Raw genomic sequence first — 19,399 nt, forward strand, 5'->3', positions numbered from 1 at the left:
CAGAGTCAGCTATTAGCACCTGTTGCCCTTGCCATTTCTGTCACATCCACTCGACCACCATGCAGTTGATGAGGGTTTGCCTGGTACTGTGCATGACAAGTTTGGGATATGTATTCCTGATACAGGTCAGCCTGTGTTAGTCTAACCTGACAATACCTAGCATGTGTGTCTGCTAACTCATATGCATGTCTGGCCTCGCGTGCCAGTAGTGCACACAGAGTCACAGTCCTGCACATAGGGCAGCTGACAAAGAGCTGAGCACAGCCCCTACCTGAAAGTCTTATGAATGGTAGCACTAGATACATAACATAGATAGCACAGTAGTACTGTAGTCTGGCAGTGTCTGCCACTACTATTGAAGTGGTTGACAATTGCAGGAGCTGTTAGGATTTCCAATGATGGGTTCAGAGGCTCTTAACATGTTAGAGCCATCTGACACACACACACACCCACACACACCCACACACCCACACACACACACACACACACACACACACACACACACACACACACACACACACACACACACACACACACACACACACACACACACACACACTGCTGCACAGACACAGGGGCTGTGCATACAGAAACAAATACACAGTTGTCAATAGATATATTAGTAACCCTACATATCCACTTGTATGTACTATGCAGACCACAATTATGATGCAAAACTCTGGACATTCTGCAACAGGTCTGTACAGTTGAGAGGTATGGTAGGCACTGTGTAGGTTACTCCAAGCTGTGTACTGTCCATATGTGTGGCCCCCTGTCCATGACCTGTGCAACTTTCCTGCATTAACAAATATTGACATAGGTGTAGCTGAAATGCAGAATACTTGGCACTGCAGTTCTTGGAACATGGCCCTGTCAAAGAATGCACTGCACCTCGGCCACTACAGCACAACAGCTGGGAGTAAGTGCTGGCCACATCCTGACAGTATTAACCACAAATATACATAGCTCATTGACCCCTGTATATTGTGGACATGCAACAAGTTATCATGTTGATTGGGACAGACCGGCAATGTGGCTCTGCTGCTATTTCTGTTGCTGTCCCAGTAGGCCACCCCATTTCCTTGCATGCATGCGGCAGTACCATAGATATGCTACCTGAACAAACTAATCCATTCATTTATTGTTAAGAAGACTGACTTACCTTGTGCCTGCAGCAGTTGTGAGGACAGTGCTTGAGGCTGCCTATGTCAGATGCATGCAGTACACTGCCTATACATGGTAAGGTACAGGTAGTGTGATGTGTGTGGCATCCATTTACTGTGTATATGAGTCAGAGAGAAGTGTCAGTCCCTGGGTCCCTACAGTGTCAGTGTGTGTGCTATGCATTGCCTCTTTGCCAAGGCCAGGGCATACTGGGCATGCCTCTGTCTGCCTACATGAGCTGGCTCAGGGGGTTCCTCCTCCGAGCCCCTCTGTGCCTGTGGGGACCTGAGCAATGGTGGGGGGCTGTGTTATCCTTCCCTGTGCTGTTCCTGCTGCAGCTGTTTCCACAGGGTCATATTGTGCAGCATGGCACATATTATGAACATGTATGCAGATGTTGCTGGAGAGTACTGTAGGGCTCCATCAGATATGTCAAGGCAGCAGAACCATGACTTGAGCATCCCAAACACGTGCTCTCTAATGATCCTGGTTTGTGCATGTGCCGCATTATGGAATTGTTGAGTGGATGTGTGTGCATTTGATCATCATCCACTGCTCCAGTGCATAACCTGCATCCCCCACCAGATGGTCATACTGGATGTCCCCCCCACCTATGAAATCCCTGGTACAGCTGTGAGGAATGCCAGATGTGGGAGTCATGATAGCTTCCAGTGCTACCAGCACACACAGTCATGATAATGCCCTGGGCATTGCACATGACCTGGCAGTTGATATAGTAAAAGTCCTTGCAATTTACTTAGACCCTACCCTGTTCACCGGGTGATGCTTTGATATGGATGTGTTTGTAGTCTCTGGCACCCATTACCTCTGTGTAGTCTGCTACATAGTGGAAGAGGCACATATTGCTGATCCTCTCCCCACGGGTACTGGGGAAGTAAATGTGCTCACTGGCATGTAGTAGAATGGCATCCAGGAGTTGGTGGAGTACCCTGGATGCAGCTGCCTGAAAAACTCCCATGATATCCCCAGTAGGTCTTTGGAAAGTACCTGTAGCTAGTATTCTAAAGGCTACACATACCTTGGTATCCATTGGGATGGGTTCCCCTCTGTTTGCTCTGGGTCTTAGGTGAAGCTGGTACAGCTCGATGAGTTTCTGGAATATGTCTCTGTCCAACCCTGTAACGCTCTACTATCTCCATATCATGTAGCCCCTGGTAGGATACCCTGGGTCTGAGCACTTTTCTCCTCATCCTCAGTCTGGGGTGGTTGCCAGCATTATCCTCCTCACCACCCTCATCCTCTACCACATATTGATGTATCAAAGCAACTGCAGCCCCTAACATTCTGTTGGTTAAAATTCCCCCGAGTGTATACACCACTGGTGCAGATTTTCTGGGATAAAACAGACTGACAAGTGTTTGCACAGTTTATATTATTGTGCTGCAGATGTTGGATGTCTGATTGGCTGGCTATGATATATTTCATCTGCCTCCTATATTATTGGCACTTGATTGCTTTTATTCTGCTCTTTCCCTTCTTGTTTTTATTTTTCCCTTTCCATATCCACCCTTTTTAAGCCCCAAGGTGTGCCGTGAAAACCCGGTGTCCAAATGTAAACAGTTCTGCTGTTTCTGGGTTTTCTTTTTTTGTTTGTTTTATACTGGGTGCGAGCCGCTCAAACCCATTTAGCTAAAGTAAACACTTTTAAGCAGACATGGCCCTCCCTGGACATGACAGGGTTGGGAGGGTGGCCCAGTGGTTAAGGTGTTTGCCTTACAAACACAAGGTGCAGGGTTTGAGTCTCACAAGGTATAATTGGCTAGGCTTAAAATGGCTTGCAAGGGCAGTTAGCTTAGAACTAATCTATGAACCTATGAACATGCTCTCCATTTCATGGAATAAGTCACTTCAGCCTAGGACTCCTCCCACTTTGCTTAGCTGTGCTTAGCAAAGCCTGACTGGGTGCCATGGAGCTCCAGTGTGCTTACACCAAGCATGACACACCCTCTTTTCATGTCAGCTGCTTGTCCTGGTTGCACCACTGACTTACGCTCTTACACAGTTAGGTGCAGCCAGAGAATGGTCTCCCATTTAGTGATTCAGTAAAATTTGCTCATTTGCATACACCACTGACTTAGTCCCTTGTTACACCACTACAATGGCACCTTCCTCCTTAGCAACCACTGTTAGCTGTTATAGTTTTGATTCTGCATTCCATGCACTATAATGGCAAAAATCAGATTTCACTTAAAATTGTCTTTTCACCTTTTTTTATTTTCAGCACAATCCCGTTTGTGTGCCATTGCTCTATGCTTAAATGGCCGAAATTGGCCCATAAAAAAATAATTTTTTATATGTTTGCAACAATTGTCCATGCCAATGGATGTATTTATAGCCATTGGCATGCCTAATGGTTGTAATATATGCTTTACTTTGAGATGTCATGTCTCCATTTTGATTTTTGTAGAAATGTTCTCAGCTAGTAAAAGAATACATTTCTGCACCTCACACTATTATGGCATGGATGTTTGTCTGTTTCCTGAATCGCTAATTAACCTCATTTGCATCGTTTTCATGAGCAAATAAGTTAATTAGCATTATTCAGTGGTGTCCATGCCAGAATAGTGCTGGCAGGCTTGTACAATCTCCCAGCCTTGTTTACTGGATCACTGGACTGCCATATTTCATGCAGCAGTTGCTGCACTATTTGGACACGGGATTTTCCTGTTATTGAATCTCAGGTATAGACTGCATCCCTAGAAAAAACATGTTAACATGTGCACTTTGTCTGACCACAAACATGGGATGCAAGCATAAAAATAAAAGATGGCAAAATTGTTTCTTCCAGGATGTATTTTATTTTATTTCACACTCAGACTATCTAACTAGTATAACCCCTTTCAGACATGATGCAATCGGTTTTACTGTGATTATGTGACATAAATTATAATTAAAGGTTTATAGCTATTTTTCATACTTACTTCATAGTCACTGCCAGGAAATCAACCCTTTTCTATATAATAAGCCACATCTGATTGTGATCATATGGCATAAATTGCTTAAATTATTAAACTTCTGCTAATTATCTTCATAGAAGGTATTTATTTAATTGTATTTACTTACACTTTACTGACTGGGTTAGTCCCACTATGCCAATTACCCCTTTTCAGGGAGACTCAAGGTGTTATTCATAATGATTAGGGGAAATTTAACCAGGGCATTGAGGAACATCCATTCTTCTTTTCAGTAAATGTCATGGGATCTTTTTCATTCACCTGAGCTACTGCCAACTCAGGCAGATGGGGCCTCGGTTTAACATTCTTTTTAAAGGATAGCACATTCTGGAGTGTAGCACCCCCTAATGCTGCACTGCAGGATCAGTGTTAGAAAACTTATCCAACTATCTGGTGTATTTAACCTTGATTTGCATACAGACCCTGAAGAGAAACCCTTTTCTGACAATGTACAACTCATTGGCCCATAATCAAGTAACAGAAACTTAGTCTGTAATAACTTTAGCAACAGCAATTTTCATATAGGAAAAGTTAAGCTCACATAGCCAGGCCCCTTAAAAAAATGGATAAAGGTCCTAATTACAATCTGTGTGATTTGGATCTGATTGGAGCCCATAACACATAGTAGACAGGTGAAGGCTGACTGTGGTTATCCAAATCTGCAGTAGTTTGGAGGCACTGAACCACCAAGTCATGATTATAGTAGCCATCATTGGGTACACACAGGAGTGTGAACTCGCATGGGGAAAGGCATAGTAGCCCATGCAGTGGCAGAAGTCACATGCCCCCTCCCAGGAAAAGGGTTAGGGCCTGCAGAAATGTGGTTTCATTGCCAGGATACCAGGGAGGGCACAAAGTGGCTGTCTGAATTGTGGCTCTTCTATGCTTCTTCCCCTGGTCCTGGAGATAGTCAGTATGAGAGAGAATGAATATGCAAACATCTGATCAGCAGAGGGTTGAAGGCCAAATGCATGAGGCAAACTGCATATTAAAAACTCAGATCACTTCATGCTATAAATGCACACACACACACACACACACACACACACACACACACACACACACACACACACACACACACACACACACATGGTCTTCCTTAAAACATTACTATTGAATAATGCCTAAGAGAGTAATCAACTGATACCACTTCTAAATATTAAAGCCTTTGCTGTAAATGTGTGTTATTTTCACACAGACTGTACCAATTTGATAATTCTTTTGAAATGGTAAAATGTAGGATACCAGGGAGGGCACAAAGTTTGTGATCAATATCAGAAACTCTGTCTAAAGTAATAAAATATGCTATAATTATTTTTGCAACCATTATTTCAAATTGTATCATATAGTATGCAGCACAGATAATCCCTTTCTAACAGAAGAGGCATTGTCTGGGTGAACTAACAGATGGTATGTCTGGTACAGTAAAAGAAGCAATAATTATTTTTACAAAATTATTTCTGCTTGTATCACAAGTGGGCAGTACAGCCAAAAGAGATCTTTTCTAACAAATTAAAGCTCATGTGGTTTTGGAAAAATTATGTGAACTGGTAAAATAATATTTTTACATTGAATATTTCAGTTCACTGTATACATAGGTTGTCTCCACAGAGCATATCCTTTCTGAAATAGTAAACCCTGCCTATGATAAAGGGCAGAAACTCTTTCCCAACAATGGCAGCTGCAAGATTTAAATTTTCAAGAAGGTCTTTATTTTCTCTCATGTACTGTCTCCATGAAAATAGTAAAAGCGTTCTTTCTTTGTAATCAGTTTCCTAAGAAAAGGAGAAAAAACATAAATAAACATATCCTGAGCAGATAACATAATCAGTGATGAGACACAGCACCATGTAATGATGTGGTTACTATACATCACATAGTGGCCTTTGTCACTCTGTAAATGAAATTTTCCTCTTTGCTTGATTTCTGCAATTTCCATTTCCTGGAGCTTCCCATCTGTGACCTATATCACCTATAGCTTTTCCAGAAATCTGTAGTATGCAATCCTCACTACTACCATATTAATTCTGTACTGCATAGTGTGAACTGGTTGCATGTTCAATCACGTATAATATTTAAACTCTTATTTTTGATTTATTTAACCTTATATAACTCAGTCTTCCAAAGATTAAGAAGCTCTTCCTTCCCTATTGCTGGGTTAGGTCCCTATGTTCATCTTCCATGGAACTGTTGGAGATTCCAAGGGTATATTTGGAGACTTCAGGTATCTGGTCTTTTAGTCATCAGGCCTCTCATCTCTGAAATCTCCTCCCTAGTGATTGAAAGAATGCCTCCTACTACCAGGTTATAAATGATCATTTCATCTTATTTTTGTGAAATATTTGATTTATGATTTTTCTCTTGTCATATAAAATTAACTTTATCCAGCTTATTCACTTTGTTCTATTTCCATTGATTTGTCTAACATTCATTGATAATGGTTTTATTTTACATTGTCATTGTGCTATGTTAGCTAGCTCTGATTTGTCTTTTATTTTTATTATTGTACTTATTTTTTGTTATACCACTTGGAATATCAACACCTAAATGAACTTTGTCATAGGTTCATAGGTAGGTACTAGGCTATCAGCCCAAGGGCCTAAGTAAGCCTAGCCAACAAGGTTCCCTAACTTAAGCCACCCAAGAAAGTTATTTTCCTGTGCCACTGTCGAGCAGAGACACAGAAGTGATCCCCGGGTTGTATTTCCTATTTCCCATCCACTTATCAAGATTTTTCTTGAAGAGTGCTAATGAAGAACTTTGCTTGACATAGATGGGTAGCTTGTTTCAGAGTATGGAAAGTCTCTGGGACAGGAATCTATCCCTCCAGCATGTCCTGTTTATTGTGGTGACAAGGCTTAGGTCCCTAGAGCGTGTAGCTCAGAGGGATTGGGATTTCTTTCGGTGTAGCATGTCCAACAGCTCTGGGTTTGACATAGCTTTATATGTTAGGCAGAGATCACCTCGGAGTAAGCAATATGCAACAGAGTAAAGCTGGAGTTTTTTTAGATGGTCAGTGTAGGGCATCTGTTTGAAGCCAGTAATCCTCTTTGTGAGGTACTTCTGTGGCCTTTCCAGCTGCTGCAGATGTCTTGTGAGGTACATTCCAAAAGGGGCATTGTACTCTATAATGGGCCTAATGAGTGTCAACTAGAGGGGAACAATGACCTCTTTTTGACAACCCTTTTGTGATGAGACGTGCCATGTAGAAGGATTTCCTGACAACTATGGCGATGTGACTATCAAAGGAGAGACTACTGTCCACCTGGGTCCCCAGGTCTCTTATCCCACATTTGGCATTAAGCAGACTGCCGCCTATGTGGTAGTTCATGGGTACAGAGTTTTTACCAAAGGGGATGACAATGCACTTTTTAGCATTAAGCTTGAAGCCATGGCTCTGACACCAGGCATATGTCTCAGTGAGGCCCTTCTGTAGGATGTCCACATCATTTTGGGACTCAACTATGGCTTCTAGTTTGCAGTCATCTGCGAACTTCATTAGCCAAAAGCCTTCTGTGTTAGCCTGTACTTCAGAGAAGTAGATACCAAACAGGAGAGGTCCCAGGACTGAACCCTGTGGTACTCCATTTATCACTGGTTTGAAGTCAGCTTTGAAGTTTGCAACTTTTACAGTGTGGGTTCTGTCAGTGAGCCAACTGGCAACCCATCCTGTGTCTTAGTGATTCATACCTAGTTTAGTGAGTTTAACTATAATTCCAGAATGGGAGATGGTGTCAAAAGCCTTGGCGAGGTCAAGATAGCCTGTGTGAACCACCTTACCCTTGTCTACAGCTTTGGTGACTGCCTCAAAGAAGTTGATCAGGTTCAGGAGGCATGATCTGCCTTTCACAAACCCCAACTGGGTGGGGTCCAGAGTTTGGAGGTTACCAATGTCTTTGTTTATGAGTTCCATGATGATACATTCCATGGCCTTACAGGCCAGGCTCGTCAGGCTAATAGGGCAATAGTTCCCGGGATCAGTGGTAGATCCACCTTTGTGGAGTGGGATAACTGTAACTGTTGCTGTGCACCATTCAGTGGGCACAAAACCTGATGTGAGACTATGATTGAACATGGTGCTTAGTTGGGGAGACAGTTCGTTCTGACGTTCATGTAAAATGCAGCCTGGGATGTTGTCCCATCCCATGGATGCTGTGTTTTTGGCTTTAGAGAGTGCATCTTTTACCTGCATAGTTGTAATTACAGGTACTCTGCATTCCTTCTGTATAGATATGGGCCCTTTAGGGGGTGAGAGGGGGATAAAGTTACCACTGAACCTATCAGCCAGGACGTTGGCAATATTAGTTGGTTCTATAATTTTCATGCCGTTGTGCTGTAACTCAGAGCAGATGGTGTTGCCATTGAGATTGTTGACATAGCTATAGAATGCTTTGTGGTTGTCCCTAGAATCAGTGGCAATTTTGTTTTTGTAGCTAGCTTTGGAGGATCTTATAAGGGATGTCAGCTTCTTACTGAGGCTGACCAGGGAACTCCTCCACTCATGGGATTTTACTCTCTTTTTACAACAGTTTCTTCCTTCTGTTATAGAGTTTGTTTATGGAAGGGGACCACCAGATTGGCTTCCTTTTTATGGAGGATAACGTCTTGGTTCTGTTTGGGATAGCATGATCCATGCACTCATATAAGTGCTTATAGAGTGCATCTGTGTAGGATTCAGCAGCCGTAAATGTATTGTCCATCTGAATGGGTGTCATGAAGTTCACCACTTCTGTCTTAAGTAGCGTGAAGTTGGCTTTGGAGACATTTTTTACCATGATTTTCTTAATGGGGGATGGGGGCGGGATGTGGATATCTAGGGTGATTAGCTTATGGTCGGATCTGACCAACAAGGAGTTGACTTCAGATGTGGAACACCGGTCTCTCATGCTGGTAATGACTAGGTCTAGGATATTGTTGCCCCTGGTGGGGGTGTGGATAAGTTGATCCAGGGCATTGGAATTTATGAATTCCAGAAAGCATTGAGCAAAGGAGTTGGTACATGAGTAGTTTTCCCAGTTAATGGTGGGGTAGTTGAAATCACCTATTATTAGAAAAGAGGAGTGGGAATCCTGGGGCATGGTGGGGGATCTGTAGCAAGCTACAATTGGATTGCAGTTTTGCCCAGAGTTAGTTGCACTTGGATAACCTCGGATGCATTATGCTGAGCAACTAGACTGGAGGTGTGGATATCCTTAACGAATATGGACACACCTCTGCTTTTGGTGTTCTGGTACAGGTTAGATGGCCAAAAAGTGTGGTATGAGTTATAGCCTGGTAATGCAGGGGTGCTCTCTGGAGCCTTGAACCAGGTCTCAGTCACTACACAGATATCGATGTTCTCCATTTTAAGGAGTGCCTCGAGGGAGTGCATTTTAAGATTTAGACTTCTAGCATTGAGTAGCATTACCATCAGGTTTTGCATGCCTGTTCCTGTTATGGTGGTGAATTTGTCATGTGAACCTTGCCTAAAAAAGGCACTATAGGGGCAGCAAGAACCTTAGCCAGTATCCGGAATCCCAGGGGTGGCAGGTGCAGGCCATCTCTGGCAAAGCATCATGGTCTGTCGACCATGTCGTCCCAGGCAGACAGATGCTGAATCCCCTTAGAATGACACCAGAAGCTTGGCCAATTGTTGAAATCAATCATTTTGTCCTTGTACTGCGGTATCATTCTGGGCGATGGCAGGATGCTACTCAGGGCTAGGGTCATACCTGCCAGGGTTACAAGATCGGAGAGCTCTTCCATGTCTCTTTTCATGTAGTCTAGGGAGGTACATCTCAGGTCATTCACACCAACATGGATAATGACAGAGTCATATTTGTACTTGTTGTTGAGTGACCTGAGTGTGTGGGTTATGTGGCGGATCCTGGCACCTGACAGGCAGCTGACAGTAACATTCTTTTTGTTTAGCCTGGTGAGTGGGACATCAGTGTGCTCGACTATAGAGTCACCTATGACTAGTGTGTTGGGTACGTTGTTTTACCTTATGGACTGTGGTTGAGTGGCACACTGAGTCTGTGGGCTATGTGTCATTTGGGTTGTGTTGGGGGATGGAGTTTGCTTGCGTTTCTGCTTTGGAGGTCTCTGTTGCTTGAGCAGATTATTATTGTGAGCCTCCGCGAATGTTTTTGTGTTTCTATGTGTGGATTTTGGTGGTGTAGGTTTAGTGGAACTATGTGATGAGTGTGATGTGGTGCAAGTGTTTACCTTCTCCTCTTTACTGTCAAGTTCAGTCTTGGTTGGAGAGAGCTTTACCTCCAGTTTGGCTAGATAAGTGCATCTCTCACAGGTTGTGGTGTTGGGTGGTAGGAGGAGAGGGTTGTCTGTGTACATGAGGCAATTGCTACATTGCCCCAAGATGCCCAGATTCATCAGATAGACAGGAGCGAACACTGGGAGCTGACCCTTGGACATGCCTGAATAAAAAAATACTTTCCTCTAGACAAGTGAGGAAAGTGAGTATAACAGCTGTTTTTCTCTAAGCAAGTGAGGAAAGTAAGTACAAAAACTGTTTTCCTCTAGGTAAAGAGGAAGGTTGAGTGCTGTAGTAATTTGTAACTTATTTGGTGCTAACAACAAGTTCTGAACAGGTGCTGAGCAAGAATAAGCAAATTCAAGTGCTAAAACTAAGAATATGCACCTGGATCTTGTGGTAGATTGGTTACCGAGTGCTTATCACTCCCATTGATAAGCTATAATGCTTCCCTCCAACACAGAAAGGCTTGGGGGTTCAGAAGCTTACAAACAGTCCTGGATGCAGCAAATCTGTATCTAGACTAGACTAGTTACAGGAAAGGTGGGAAACAAGTGCAATCACACAATATTTATTTTATTTGTTTACATTTGTTGACCAGGAAATTCCGACTGGACGCAAGTCCTTTTTCAGCAGAGGTCTGGGGAGAAAAGCTCCACAATAAAGATGAATTTAGGTATATGATTACAAGAAGTAGATGTAGGTGTATGTATAAAAGTAACATTAATACAGTCATAGTATTATTATGAAGAACATAGTACATACAGTACTCACATAACATCTGTGCCGTCTATTATGGCATGTATTCTAAGAATTAAATAGCAGTTATTCACATTGTTACAGTAAAAAATTACAGCAGTATTATAAATAATAATCTTTCAAGCATCAGAGTTGGCTGTAATCAAAGGTAGTTAGTGGGGTGGAAGAGATTTTGAGGGTGGATGGAGTGGGAGATGCGAGTGAGGAGTGTTACAATGGCATAACCAGCATGTTTTTAGGTGAGATTTGAGTACAGCTTTGGGTCTGGGTTCAAATACACAGCATTTTCTGAATTGTACAAAAGCTTGCATTTAGTTAGTACAGTGGTTGTGCTCACCATTCATCCTGTATTGTCCAAGTACAGATTGCTTTTTTTTCTATTAGTTTGCATTTGTGAATTGCTCATGTCCTGTAAAACTTTTTATATTCTCTGAGCACAGTTGTGTGAAGGTGGACAAAGCTGATGAATGAGTTAAAGGTGTTCTGAGTAATTCTATTTACTCCACTCTAGAGGTAAATTTCTTGACATGTATGTCTCTTACACATAGCCACTTGGTTATGACTGATAACCAGTTACAGCATTATATGGTGTTTACTAGGCATCTTAGCACCTTATCGTACTATATTCAAATCCTCTACCCCCTCCCCCCAAAAGCTCTAAGACTATGACACTTACATTATATTACACTGTGACCTCTTTCAGTCTGTCTGACCCATTGCCTAATCTTACATTTAGATTGACAGCAAACATTCCAAGTGTATTTTGAGGTGCAGCAGAGAAGGACAGAAGGAATTTTTTTTTTAAAAAAGCATTAAAAAGGAAGACATTGGAAGTCAGATGGTCAGAATTAAGTAAATAAAAATAAGCAAGCTTCTGTAATAAACAACACTTAGCTGATATTGATTAGTTTGATGAATAAATAGAGTTAAACTGGAGAAACTTTTTTCTTTAGTTTTTGGCCAATTTGCAGCTGACCATCAGGTGCGGCTGTTCCCAGTCCTTAGTCTTCATCAATGGGAATCACTCCTGAATCCACAGCCCTGATCTGATACTATTTCTATGGTCTGAGAGGACATGAGAAATCTAAGTACACTGACATGCTCATTGCCATAGGGGTATTTGTATTATGCCCTTCTCATTTCTCATCACCACATCCAGTGTGCAATAACATAACACCAGAATATCTGTCAGTGCATACCCTGATATTTGTAGGCTAGGGTGCATACCCTGATATTTGTAGGCTAGGATGGGTACCCCACAGTTTCACCATGGGGGCTATTATACTGTGCTTAAGACTTCTCCCTTTATCCCAGGATGGACAAACTGCTACATTTCGCATTTCCTTCAGCCAACTCATCAAATGCCATGCTTGCTAATCAATAGCAGGGTGCTTGTTCTGCTGTTAGGGTTCCATGTTTATGTGTAAAGCAGCTGGCCTAAAACTGGAGAGACGTCAACCTGCATGGAAACAGTTATTGCAAAGATAATTGCCATGAACATAATTGCTTCCATATCACCCAAACTCATATTATTTTTTTTTATCTTAGGCTATTAGTTCTGAAAGGAAAAATATGAAGTCAGGTGAGAGTGAGAAAGTTAAATATGCACAGACATTCAGGAAACACTAATGAGTGCAAAGGAGAAAAATAACAAAGGTATCTGTACAGAGTGCAGGTAGAGGCATAAAACTGTTCAACTGATGATGAGTTTAAAGTTTTGTGGCTTCTCTGAAGAATTAGAGCATTTCTTAAGAACTGACCAAGTAGAAAATGAATATTACCCAGCTGTACTTAAAACATTTGCAATGCTAGTAAATTTCATTTTTCATTCACACATTGATGGCTTTTAAACCTCTGGAGTTCTTTGCCTTCATACAGTTTCTAACTGTATGTACGCTTGTGGTTACTGTCACTGTGCATTGTAATTTAGTAGTACAGTGACTGAGAGCAGAATAGGCTCAAAAATCAATTTAATTATGTCTTAGCTTTGGGCATCAGATAACTGTATTCTTATAGCTGCCATCTGATGACAATTCCCCCAGAAAGCTGAGTCCTATATGAAGCGAGGGAAACCATTGTCTGAATGATTTATTTACACTTAGGATTCTTAATGTCGCTGTCTGCTTTGTGTAACAGAGTTAAATGTGTCTTACAAAAACAGTTTCCACTCTGATTTCTGTGTGCCTCGTAGGCTATAACATGGAACTTACCTCTCTGCCTTTTTCTTCCTGCTATAACTAATTAAGGTTAAACTGAGGCTTTCTGTGCTTGCTCTTTTTTTCAGTTTCACAGATCAAAAAATCACATAGACATGACAGAAAAGGATATGAAGTCTGTTTGCTCAAAATGTATTTATTTCTACTGCTACACAGTTGTAATGTTCACTGATGCCTCACTACTGCTCTAAGTTTTTCTCCACCTTCTACAGAAAAGCATTTGCTACACCTCAGAATGTTTTGTGATGAATTTAAACTAGGAATGTTGTAACTATAGGAAATGCAGATGTATAAATGTGGTTAGCAGGTAAAGGAAAACACTGCTGTATACAGAACGCGTTGTATACATCTGGTATTCGTGACTCCTGACGGCTTACCCCATATCTCCATGCGTTTAACCTTGATGATACCTCAACTAGAAATAAAATTAATTGAAGCTTCTTTCCTATGAAAAAGTTATAAAGGATTTTTTTTTTTTGCTTGAACAAACTCCCCTGTACCATGTATACCCTCTTACATAAATATTCTTACTGTAGAGTCCCACAGCAATGGAGGAAAAGAGAACAGACTACACAAGTCTCAGCACTTTTGATACATAAACAGCACTACCTGTGCCCAACATTCAAAAGACCATGACAGAACACTCTAATGAAGAAAAACAGAAATATGCATATACCTATCTCCCAACAGGACCCTGGAGAAGCTGTATCCAAAATTGTTTAAAACATGCAGTATCCTGGGAAAGCATCAGCCTAGTATCCAGTATAAACAGTATGTAACAAGCAAAGCCTCTGCATTCATAAAAGTTGGTGATATCTATGGTATCTCTTCCACATAATAGCTACCATGAGGTTTATTCACTGATTTGCTCACCTTATTGGACCCACAGACACAGGAACCTTATCAACAGACACTCTTCATTTACCAGCAAGTATGATCCACAATTTGACTAGTCCATTTCAATAATATCATCCATTATGCAATTGAATAAAACACAACCGTGAAATGACTGGATGTTTCAGGGACTACTGCATTCAAAATCTGATTAGTTTCCAAATACTTGAACCCTTCTGACTGTTAGTGAACTGGTGCTATGTGGTTTGAATTATCAAGGAGCAGTTTGAAAACAGTGTAGTGACGCAAGCCTCTGCATCATCTTCTGGACTGTACTGCAATACTACAACTGCTGAAGTGCTCCCTTCAAGTCATTTGAAGACAAATGCCTACATGTTGCTCAGTCTTCCACAGAAAGCATGGTTCTGAGATGCGTAATGGGTGGGTTGGAAGATAAGTTAAGAGCAGTGTTTAAAAACTGTCCCTATTTTTGGGACTTTGCCCCCCCCATTTTTTATGGCTTTGTCTAGATTTCTTGCTCTAAGTGATTGAGAGGTATATCATACGAGCGAATAATTTTAACATCGGAAGTGGTATTTTGGGATTGCAGTACAGTGAAGAGTGGGATATTTGCCCTTTCCTCACTGTCCAACTCCTAACCTACAATCAGCTCTGCCTCTGTCATTCTATTACCTCCCCAATAAGTGTCCTGCCCTCAAAAACTTAGTACAACATCACTCAGCCAAAAGGCCTCTTAGATCATCAAGAAAACTACTACTAGAAGTCACCAACAGCTACAATAGCTTTGGAGATGCACTATATAGTAGTTCAGTGGCTAAGAAATGGAACTCTGTCCCCACTAGCATTCAAAACACATTGTCCATAGCCTCCTTTAAGAATCTCATTAATCAACATCTCCAGCAAAGTTGGCAGTGCAATGACTGCTCCCCAGGCTAGTGAAAGCGGATAAGGTACACATACTAAACCTAGAGTACTTGATAATAGTTTTCAATCTTACTCACAAACACTGACTAATGTACAATGTATGTACTGTACCTGTATACTATGTATGTAGTCTACCTATGTTCCAAATTTCAGCTGCATACCACAAATCTATTAATTACCTTAATTTTTAAATTAATATTTTCTTGTTTGTTCTCTCCACTGTAACTGTTGATGTGCTGCATACCACTGCAAAAACATGTCTTTTGCAATTTGTGTGTATACTGATCATGTCTTGTTGTGTCTTTCGGCTTTTCTCGGTTAGGGATCGCAACAGCAGAACTCCGGTCTGCTAATGATTGGCAGTTGATTTTTACATGCTGAGTTGCCAGTCGTGACACCCAACCTTCAACGAAGGTACGCCCATTCACACATGTCTCCACGCAGAAGATGCTCTAGCTAAGAATTGAACCGGACAGCATCTTACTAAATAACTAAATGTATCTGTCATTTTTCTATGTGGAGCTTTTCTCCCTGGGCCTCTGCTGAAAAAGGGCCTTTTCGGCTCAGTCAAACACCCCCAGTTAACAAATGTAAAATAAATAAAATAAAATAGTGCAACCTCAGAGTAGGAATATATATTTAGTGGGGGGGGGCACAGCCCCCCACAATACAAAATTCAATATATTGTATATATATGTATATATATATATATATATATATATATATATATATATATATATATATATATATAAATATATATATATGTATATATATATATATATATAGAGAGAGAGAGAAAGAGAGATAGAGAGAGAGAGAAAGAAACATGGGTACCATTCTATTTGTGGAGTGAGTTTGTTGTATGTAGTTCTTGGAGTCAAAACTATTCGGATTCTATGTTGGATGAGTGTTGGAAGTGTCAGATTGTGAAACATCAAGCATTAAATAAGTGGTAATGTGTAGTTATGACAAAAATGTTATTTTAAGTGAAAGTTTGGCATTGATGTGGAGTGTTTGTGTGTACCTGTGTTTGCAGGATAGAGTAAGGCTGTGGAAGGGGATAGATTTAACGCTGTGTTTGCGTCCATGCATTTCTGTGTGTAAGCGTCTTGTATAGTGGCCTTGTTAGGGAAAGGTTTTGATTCTGATAATACATAGGGCTAGGTGAAAGGACAGGAGAAGAGCAAAGTTTAAGTTTAGGGATTGTGCACATCAATAAGGTGGTACAGAAAGCAATTAACCCTAATCCTGACCCTAATATCAGCCCTGCACATTAGTTTATTGAACACCCTTTCCTTAACAGAAACAATTTTCAGACAGAGCATGTCTGAAAGCTGGTGAATATTTTGTCTTTGTTTGACTGATTGCAAAAGAAGACTGTTTAACTTTTGATGTTGGTATAGTATTGATATTTTTAAATTATTATTAAATGTGTTTTTGATGGACTGGAATCAATGTCTTGTAAATTAATCTTTATGCACCCAGAAAAGTGTGTCATAGACTTATATATGCATGCGCTTCTTTTATCCTAGTTGCCAAAAACAGTGTTAGAATTACAGAGTTATACAAATATGTATTTATAGATTGTAGCTAGAGAGGTACAGAGATAAATATTAGTTATGTCTGTTTATTTATTTATTTATGTAATTATTTAGTTATTTTATTTTGAATTTGTTAACCAGGGTAGAGTTCTGATATCACTGGACTCATTTCAGTCTCTGCTCAGGGTAAAACACAAAGTCAAAACATAGTATATACATATATTATATACAAAGTGAATATCATAGTTGGAGTGATAGAATAGAGGCAAAAATAAATTACATTATATACATAGTGAATGGGAAACAATATATACATGCATTATTTACAGAGTGGAAATTAGAGCCGGCATGTTGAAAGAAGCGCAAACAAAAATGTATTCAGTAAGAAGAAGGGAATGAGAAGCCTGAAATGTGCTTTTATTTGTGAAGGGAAAATGGTGTAGGAGGAATGATCTTTGAAAACAAGGGCATGATACCCCAGTTTGGTAACAAAGACTGAGAAAGCATGGTCTGTGCAGTGAAGCCTAGTTTATTGGGTTTGGAGGAGAGTTCATGAGTGACTAAGATGTCTAAGGATGTTTGCTGCTGCTGCATCTCCAAAATGTTTGGGAGCTAGTATAGAGAAGGTGCCATTCTTGATTAGTTTAAATAGTGGAGAGGCAAGTAGAACATCAGCACATTGTTTCATAGGTAGCCAGTTAGCTTTTTCAATGGTTCTGCAGTGGTATTAATTTCTTGGGGAGAGACTGATGAACCTGCAAAAGGCATTTGAAATGGACTGAATGTTGGAAACATTTCTTTTACAAGCTGCAACAATTAGCTGGAGACTGTATTCTAGCTGTGCCAGTAGGATACCTTTACCAATGGCATATCTGCATGGTCTGGATAGAAAAAAAAGGAGAGCCTAGTAGCTCAGAATAAGAGAAAGCTACTTTTTTGTGTGTGTAGACTAGGTGGATTTGGAAATTTAAGTTGGGTCAAACGACATCCCTAGGTACTATTGAGTAAAAACGTGTCTCCTATGTATATAGCCATCTATCTAGCTATCTAGGGAGAAGAGTAGAAGGCAACTTGTTTGCTTATCTGTACAGTTTGTTGTGTTTTTGAGTGCAGTGTTCTGTTAGATATGGTCTTGTCATCTTGTCACCCTTAGAATTATACGCAATGTTATCTAGCACTATATTTATATGTTTATCTGTGCATACAGGTATATACACACACATACATGCGTGTGCATGTATACACACACACACACACACACACACACACACACACACACACACATATATATATATATAGAGAGAGAGAGAGAGAGAGAACGGAGAGAAAGAGATTTATCTATATCTCTATCTATCAATGTATATAGATAGATATGAATCATGAAAGACATGAGTTGTTTGAAATATATACAAATACACTGTATTTATACATATATATGAGTTTAAGGTAATTCAATGAAAGCCACCTTCCCCAAAGTCCGTATTATTAAAAAACAATAACTGACATATGGACATATCAAAGATACTGGGCAGTATTCATGAAGGCTAACACAGAAAATAACACAGTGTTAGGCTTTATAACACCAATTTCCCAAACTAAACCCTGTTCCCTATTCAGTCCATGTGAAGAGGCGCAGAACTTAAACTTATGCAAACAAGCCTATTTAAAAAAATATATATATTTTTATTAAAGGATGAAACTGTTAACAGGGAAAACTCCCCTTTACCATGTAAGATCCGTGCTATCCACCTTCAACATGGCCGGAGCCATGTTGTATCCATGTGGATAGGATGGAGTGAACGTGGTGGGCAGTAGATGTACCTGAATCAATCTGGAGGTGTAGAAAACAGTGCTGCACCACCGTGTAAGCTAATCCAGTGGTAGGCAGCCATAGGGGATGTATAGGCAAATGTTATTTTATTTTTACTGGTGTTATTCTGTCATTTTTTTTGTAATCTCCAGACAGTTTCTAAATATTGTCCTTACAAACTTAGAAAGTTGATAGAATGACAGGTTTTGCATTAGCATGGATATTCATGAAGAGTATGTGGCCTGCAACTGATATGTTAATATTTGATATAGTGATATATATAAATGTAAAATTGTTGTATGTTTTCTTTTTCTACTGCAGTTGAAGTTTAAGAGTAGCTGAACAGGCTTGTACACCATGGCAGTTTGCTCAGCACTGCTTAAAATGGTATGAAGAGCTATATAGAAATAGATAGCTGAAATCCTCAGTGGCAATTTAGCTCAGTGGTTAGAGTTTTGGCTTTGCATGCAGTAGGTGTATGGTTTGAATGCCAAGACAGGCAATTCATCTTTTACATGGGAAAGCATTGTTAAATTATTTTTTTATTTTTAATGATGTAGTAATTGATATTTGTTAACCAGGGTAGTATAGCTGGCCAACCTTCCAGTGTCAGTAGATATGTGATGTAAAATCCCCCGTGTAAACACAAGTGTCCCAGACAGTACAGTCACACTCCAAAGTAATGTAATCAAAGCACATAGGGGAACGTTGTGTAAAGTAAAATATATACACTTAATAATATGTCATTAAGGAGTAATTAATGCCCAATTCATTAATTTCCTTTAAATGAAAACTTAGCAATGCTTAGCAGTGTTTAGCTCTGCTTAGCCAGTTTGAGCATGGCTAAGAAGTTTAACTGTAAGCAGCATTCAGCCCAACTAAGCAGATTTGTCCACCACTAA

This window comes from Protopterus annectens, chromosome 2.part1, assembly GCF_019279795.1.
Source record: "Protopterus annectens isolate FY-2018-M chromosome 2.part1, PAN1.0, whole genome shotgun sequence".
Lineage (NCBI taxonomy): Eukaryota > Metazoa > Chordata > Ceratodontiformes > Protopteridae > Protopterus > Protopterus annectens.